An 8403-nucleotide genomic window follows, 5' to 3' on the forward strand; every position below is an offset into this window, starting at 1 on the left:
GTATCCATTTTTAAATCAGATTTCGCACATTTATGTGCATTAGCCCAAGCCCCCTACAATATTTAAAGTCAGAGGGGGTATTCATTCCCATAAGAGCATAGAGTCATCTGCAGCTATTTGTTGAGTGAGCTGAGACTTGGCCAAGTTCTATGCCAACCACGTGAGAGCAGAGTAGACTGAGCATTTGACAGACTTCCTTCAAGTCGCTGGATGCAGTGGCTGAGGCGGGAACTGGGAGAGCAGTGTTGGCAGAGCTCTGTCCACCCAGCTGAAGCTCCTGCCAAGGGAGTGGAGCTGCTGCAAGGGATCGGAATGGCTGCCAATGCTCTATTCTGAGTGTGCACAGGAGACCTTGGTGTGGCTCCTGTTGCAGGGTGGGGCTGCCATAGGGGGAAGGAGTGTCCCAGGCCTGTCCTGGGGATGGGAGTAGGGAGAGTAACCAAAATTAGCCTGGGAGGGAGGTTGTGGGGGGACTTGAGGAGAGTGGTGTGGAGGGCAGTGTGGCTGGTGAAGCTCCAAACTCTCAGAATTTGAGGGCTGATGATGTGAATGATACATGGGGTGGACTGCATCATGTGGTGCACTACCCTCAACAGTGTTTTGCCAGACCCTAATGTAGTGGTCGGTGCTCTGTAGAGCTGGGCTGAGTTGAGGTGGGCCTTGTCTGAGAGAGCTGTGCTGTGATGGGCCGGGTCTGGTAGAGATGTGTTGTGATGGGCCGGATTTAGTAGAGCTGTGCTGTGATGGGCCGGGTCTGGTTGAGCTGTGTTGTGTTGTGATGGACCGGGTCTGGGTGAGCAGTGCTGTGATTGGCCAGGTCTGGTAGAGATGTGTTGTGATGGGCCGGATCTAGTTGAGCTGTGCTAAGGCGGGCCTGGTCTAGTAGATCAGTGCTGAGGTGGACCTGGATAGACCAACACCAGATGCAGGTCTAAATGAGTGTTTGATATGTCTCAGAGAGTTGGTGGCTGTTCTGTTGCTCCTGTGGGGTGAGGTGGACTGGCAATCCTTTAACGTCCTGACAAGGTAGGGACTGCCTCTTTGTTAAGGTGTGCATTGTCGGGAAGACAGTCCAGGCTGAGGGTGGGATGGTGGCTCCGTATGGCTCTCCATTGACAAGGTTGGTTGACAGTAGGTGAGGGCGGGAGGTCCTGTATAAACACATACTCAATTACTTGACAACTTCCTTCACGACAGCTCTGTGCTGCTCAGCGAAGCACAAGAAGTATGAAGGCCCTGAATTCTGCAGAGGCCATATCACCATAAATGCTGCACGGCCAATGCAGGACATTGGATTGAACATTGAGCCTTTCACACCTCGATCACACCTACAGCATTACGTTATTGCGCAAAAGGGTACGACACATTATCTGGATGCATGTGCAACAAAAGTTCAAAATTCACCTTCTGCTACCATTTCTGTCAAGTCGTCTATGTATACAATTTGATGCATACGTTCGATAAATCAAATGTATACACCACAGAGAACACACAGCAACTGCTTCTGCAAAGCAATGCTGCAATGCAAACGTAGCGTTCCATTAGAAATCAATGTACTTCTGGTGTACCAAAACCCACTGACATTGCCGGTGTGATCTAGGTGTTAGGTTCCCTAAGTGACGTTTTGCATGTAAAAGTTTAATCATTGAGTTGATATGAAAATAACCAAAAGTATGTGGACACCTGCTCGGCTGGGACAACCATCTCTGCAGCAGACCTTTATGGTAGAGTGGCCAGACAGAAGCCACTCCTAAGTAAAAGGTACATGACAGCTGTCATGACAAATACCTTTCTCCCTTTTCTCTCTCTGCTCTACAGAATGGACTCTTGGAAAGCCCTTTGTTAACATAGAGAGAGTATGGTAACATCAAAAGGTTGGGAACGGAGTAATATTTCGATAATCCAACCAGTTGAAAGTATCTGTTAGTACTTAAAAAAATATGATGTCAGATCAGTTGTCGTCGGAGACATTATTACTGATGATAGCACGACATAAATTGTATCTTGGAAAGTCTACACATTCTAGTTATCAGATTCACATGGAATTGTTGTGCAATTTAAATGTTTAAATATGAAACTATTTGTGAAAAAATTCAAAGTAATTTTATCTTTTAAAATGGGAGAATTGTTTTCATAAGTAAAATATGCTCACTCAGTGGCCACACCCACGTGAATAGGCATTGGTTGGAAATGATGAACCAACCCCTTTTCTACATTTCTATAAGAGCCCCCGTGACCCAATTCACAGTGGACTAAGCCAGCCTCAGCGTTGCGAATGGTTGAATGACTACAACCTTACGAAGTTAACACTGTGTTCCCGATGACGTGAGGACTGATGTCCATACATTTAAAAGGGCTAATATCAACTACAACCTTACGTAATTAACATTGTGTTCACGACGACGTGAGGACTGGTGTCCATACGTTTAAAAGGGCTAATTTCAACATGGAGGTGACGATCGCCACGCTGGAAGGATTAATTTTGACTATACCAGCCAGAATATAGCATGAGCTTAATATGGCAACTTAGAATGAATGTTGAACTCTTATTCACTAAAGCAGTGATACATCCTAGATGTCGAGTTATCAGCAGCAGCTGTAAACATGCGTGGCCTAGGAAAGGACGGACAATCTCTTCAGAATGACAGGGTACTAGAACGTATCCGTTCTACCGCATGACGACAGAGTACTACAACGTAACCGTTCTACAACACGACGACAGGCTACAACGTATCCGCCCAGAAATATTCTTCAAAGGACAAGGGAGAGCTTTGCTGGGCAACGCAGCCTTCCATCTTTGACCAATCTATCAAAGCGCAGCTCAGAGTAAATATACTTCTTGCATTTTCCTTTTCCGAATGGGCGGTTATTTATAATACATACGATTCTGTATTTACGATAGCATAGCTTTATAAGGTCAGATAGAGACCCAATCCTTTTGTTCCTCAGTCTTCCCGCTCTTTCATTCAAACCCAACCCCCTTTCTTTGTGTAACCAGCCGTCATATCAGTTTTGTCCGCTAGGGACATTTTCTTTTATGACATAATTAGTCATCAATGTTCCATCCTGTGTATATGTAATTCTGTGTGACTATTTAGGTATTTAGTAAATAAATAATTAAACCAAATTTGTATTGCTGATTCAACTTGTTAGCCAGGGTTCGTGAAGGTAACCAAGAATTTTACGTCGTTCAGATGAGAATAAGGTGATGATTATGACGTGACGATTAAGGTGATGATTAATTTGACTGCTATTGATATAAAAGATTACCAGGTCTTTAAGAGTTTGTTCGGAAGACAACAGCTCTATAAACATTCTTCCGTGGTGCCCTGACTTCCTAGTTAATTACATTTACATGATTAGTTGAATCAGGTAATATTAATTACAGAGAATTGATTTTATAAAATGGCATGTCATATAATTTAATCCATATTAAAGACACGACACAGCCTACTTGGAGTTTTCCAAAAGGCACCTAAAGGACTCTTAGACCATGAGAAACAAGATTCTCTGGTCTAACAAAACCATCAATTAATTATTTGGCCTGAATGCCAAGCTTCACATCTGGAGGAAACCACATCCTGCTGTGGGGATGTTTTTCAGTGGCAGGGACTGGGAGAAGAGTCAGGATCGAAGGAAAGATGATTGGAGCAAAGTATAGTGAGATCCTTGATTAAAACCTGTTCCAGAGCGCTCAGGACCTCAGACTGGGGTGAAGGTTCACCTTCCAACAGGACAAAGACCCAAAGCACACAGCCAAGACAATGTATGAGTGGCTTTGGGGCAAGTCTCTGAATGTCCTTGAGTGGCCCAGCCAGAGCCCGGACTTGAATCTAATCAAAAATCTCTGGAGAGACCTGAAAATATCAAATCAAATTCAAATCAAATTTATTTATATAGCCCTTCGTACATCAGCTGATATCTCAAAGTGCTGTACAGAAACCCAGCCTAAAACCCCAAACAGCAAGCAATGCAGGTGTAGAAGCACGGTGGCTAGGAAAAACTCCCTAGAAAGGCCAAAACCTAGGAAGAAACCTAGAGAGGAACCAGGCTATGTGGGGTGGCCAGTCCTCTTCTGGCTGTGCCGGGTGGAGATTATAACAGAACATGGCCAAGATGTTCAAATGTTCATAAATGATCAGCATGTTCGAATAATAAGAAGGCAGAACAGTTGAAACTGGAGCAGCAGCACGGTCAGGTGGACTGGGGTCAGCAAGGAGTCATCATGTCAGGTAATCCTGAGGCATGGTCCTAGGGCTCAGGTCCTCCGAGAGAGAGAAAGAGAGAATTAGAGAACGCACACTTAGATTCACACAGGACACCGAATAGGACAGGAGAAGTACTCCAGATATAGCAAACTGACCCTAGCCCCCCGACACATAAACTACTGCAGCATAAATACTGGAGGCTGAAAATAGCTGTGCAGCTCCCCATCCAACCTGATAGAGCTTGAGAGGATCTGCAGAGAAGAATGGGAGAAACTCCCCAGATACAGGTGTGCCAAATTTGTAGCATCATACCCAGGAAGACTTGAGGCTGTAATCGCTGCCAAAGGTTCTTCAGCAAAGTACTGAGTAAAGGGTCTGAATATGTAAATGTGATATTTCAGTTGATTTGTAATACATTTGCTAACATTTATAAAAACCTGCTTTTGCTTTGTCATTATGGGGTATTGTGTGTAGATTGATGAGGGAAAAAACTATTTAATCCATTTTAGAATAATGCTGTGTCATGACTGTCCTGTGAGGATCAAATGACTTAGATCAGCTTGGCACCCACCCGCAGAGGGGTAAGGAGGGAACTGATGGGGTTGACAGCTCACACTCGATCGTAAATGTAACTAGACTTTAATATCCAAAAACTGAATAACGGAACAATATTTCTAACATAATGTGGAGAATGGTCAGTGGGGAACTATGGAAAACAGATGTAATATTGATTTTGTAATATTGATTTTCATATTGTGATGTTATATCTGCAAGCTCAACCCAACACCCCACGGTTTACCACATATAGTGGAGAATGCAGGCGTCTCAGTAGCTTTGGGTACCGTGGGGTCGAGCGTACGGAGATCACCATGGAGGAGTTGGTGGCTCAGTTTATCCTCAGCCAGCAGAAGCAACAGGCTCTCCAGTAGCAAGCACTGGAAGAGCAGCAACAACAAAACCGCAGACTGGTAGCGGAGGTAGCCCAGTTGAAGGTTGGGGGGCTCAGGAGTCTGGCCCGAATCAGTTCCTGGTTCAGCTAAGGGAGGAAGATGACATGGAGTCGCATTTGTACACCTTCGAGAGGAAGGAAGGATGGCCCAAGTCCAAGTGGGCCAGCCTGTTGGCACCCTACCTCTCTGGGAAGGCCCTGAAGGCCTACTTTGATTTGAATGCTGACCAGGTTGCGAATTATGAGGGACTCAAATGGGAGATCCTGAGCCGTTATGGGTTCAATCTCGCACGCCGTGCACAACTGGTCCACGACTGGACCTTTGACCCCAACCTTTCCCCCCGTGCTCAGATGAGCGACCTGGTGCGCCTGACCAAGGGCTGGCTACTGACGAAAGTAACGTCCTTCCCGACAAGTTCGTCCTGGATAAATACCTTCAGGCCCTGCCATACGAGATGAAGAAGACGGTGAGCATGCAGAACCCCCAGTGCCTGGAGGAATTGCTGACCGCGGTGGAAATTCACCAGAACACCCAGGACCTGCTGAGAGGGGCCCGAGCGGAGAGAGGAGACGCAGTGAGGGGGACAAACAACACAAAGAGAGGCAAGGGGCTGACAGGGGCCCGGACGGAACCAGCCGAGGCTGTGAAGTGGGAAGGTGACCCAAACCGATGACGTCGGCGGCTGCTGGACCCAGATCAGAGACGCTGCTATGAGTGCGGTGAGCCGGGGCACCTTGTGTGGAGCTGTCCCAGCCAGGAGGAGGCCATGCCCTCCACATCCCCCAGCTCTGGGGTAACCCGGATGGCGAGTTACTTCACCTCCTGTTGGGCGCACACCGAGACGGCCCCTCCAATGGTTCCTGTACGAATCGATGGCATCGACACCAGCGCTCTGCTGGACTCCGGTAGCATGGTGATCCTGGTAATCCTGGCCCACCCGCAGTGGCTCACGCAAGAGGGGAAGGGAGGACCTGGGGGACAAGGAGGTGACAGTGTCCTGTGTACACAGGGACACAAAGAGGTACCCAACGGTGCCAGTGAGGATAACCACCCCAAGGGGGGAGTGCCAGATGCATGTGGGAGCTGTTTCTAACCTACTCGTGTCCATTCTCCTCGGTCAACACTGCCCTCTCTTCCAGACACTGTGGAGGAGGGACCTGGGGAGGCATGCATGGGAGGTAGGAAGAAAAGGAAAAAGGATGGTGGCGGGGGTCTGTCATAGTAAAGTTGTTTTTGCGGAAAAAAACCTCCCTGTCTCTGTGTCAATCTCTGCACGCTCAACCCAACACCCCACGGTTTACCACATGTGATTTAGTTTTAAGAGTGAACTCTGTAGCTCTGTTCAGGACAACACGACGGACAAAGCCAACCACACATATATACATTCATGATTTATTTTTCCAAACGGTTTGTGTGCAAAGTATATGATTAATGTGAGAATAGTTATAGAATGTCGACAATAAGTGTCTTCTTCTCTCTCTCGCTCTATGTCGTTGGGTAAAATGCTATATTGTGTCAATCCGCTAGGGACCTTTGTCTCATGTAGTAAGTGTGTGTGTGTATTCTGTGTTATTATTTCGTTAGCTAGTAAATAAATAATTAAACTGATTTGTGTAATACTGAATTATGAGTGAGACTGGGGATTTTGCAGATCCAAGATGGTTACGACTGTTCGGAATGATAAGATAAGAGGTAATGATTAATACTTTGACTGTTTTATGGATGTGATAGGTAAAGACCTTTAGAGTTTAATTCTTTAAACAACCTCTTCCGTGGTGCCCCAAATTGCTAATGAGTTTATTGTTACATGATTAATTTAATCAGGTAACAATTAAACATAGTTAGCGGATTAAATAAATAACAGTCATCAGATTAATGAAAGTAAAGTCACGACAGTTGTAACGTAACAAAGATGTGAAAAAGTGAAGGGGTCTGAATACTTTACGAATCTGTGACCAACAGATCTGTATTCCCAGTAATGTGAAATCCATAGATTAGGGCCTAAGGAATTTATTTCAATTGACTGATTTTCTTATATGAACCGTAACTCAGTAAAATCTTTGAAATTGTTGCATGTTGCATTTATATTTTTGTTCATTATACAATGTTGTTGATCCATCCTCACTTTTCTCCTCTCACAGCCATTAAACCTGTAACTGTTTTAAAGTCACCATTCGCCTCATGGTGATCTCCCTGAGCTGTTTCTTTCCCCTCTGGCAACTGAGTTAGGAAAGACACCTGTATCTTTGTTGTGACTGGGTGTATTGATACACCATCCAAAGTGTAAATAATAACTTCACCATTCTCAAAGGGATAGTCAATGTCTGCTTTTAATTTTTTTTTACCCATCTACCAAGGCATTGCAAAACCTCCCTGGTCTTTGTGGTTGAATCTGTGTTTGAAATTCACTGCTTGAGTGAGGGACCTTACATATGCGAGGGGTACAGAGATGACGTAGTCATTCAAAAATCATGTTAAAACACTATTGCACACAGAGTGAGTCCACTTATGTGACTTGTTAAGCAAATGTTTACTAAGGAACTTTAGGCTTGACATAACAAAGGGGTTGAATACTTATTAAATGAAGACATTTCAGCTTTTCATTTTTAATTAATTTGTAAAGATTTCTGAACATAATTCCACTTTGAAATCATGGGGTATTGTGTGTAAGCCATTGACACAAAATCTAAATGTAATCCAATCCAGGCTGTAACACAACAAAATGTGGAAAAAGCCAAGGGTTGTGAATAGTTTCTGAAGGTATCATACACAAGGCTCAAACATATATTTAAATATCTGTAATTTACATACACGTAAATACATGTACATGTTAAAATAATGTATTTGTCAGTATTGCCTGTCTGTTGGTGGCTTGAAATACTCAAAACTTTTAACTCTGTCTGAAAAACGTGGTCTCGACTCCAGATCATATATCTGTATTGTTTTATTATTGTTTGTTTTGCTTTTTCAAGCACTGTAGTGAACAGATCTATAGAAGTTGAGTAAATTATTATTATATTATCTAATTTTTCATATGGGAAAATAGTATTTGAGTCACTTCAATCTGCCAGTGTGAACAAGGCTTTAGACAGGCAGCCCAATTCTCATATTTTTTTCACTAATTAGACTTTTGACCAATCAGATCAGCTCTGAAAAACATCTGATATGAAAAGATCAATTAGTGAAAAAAAGATCAGAATTGGGCTGCCTGTGTGAACGCAGCTTTAGTTTTTTCTCCTCAAGAG

The sequence above is a fragment of the Oncorhynchus tshawytscha genome, linkage group LG10, assembly GCF_018296145.1.
Source record: "Oncorhynchus tshawytscha isolate Ot180627B linkage group LG10, Otsh_v2.0, whole genome shotgun sequence".
Classification (NCBI taxonomy): Eukaryota; Metazoa; Chordata; class Actinopteri; order Salmoniformes; family Salmonidae; genus Oncorhynchus; species Oncorhynchus tshawytscha.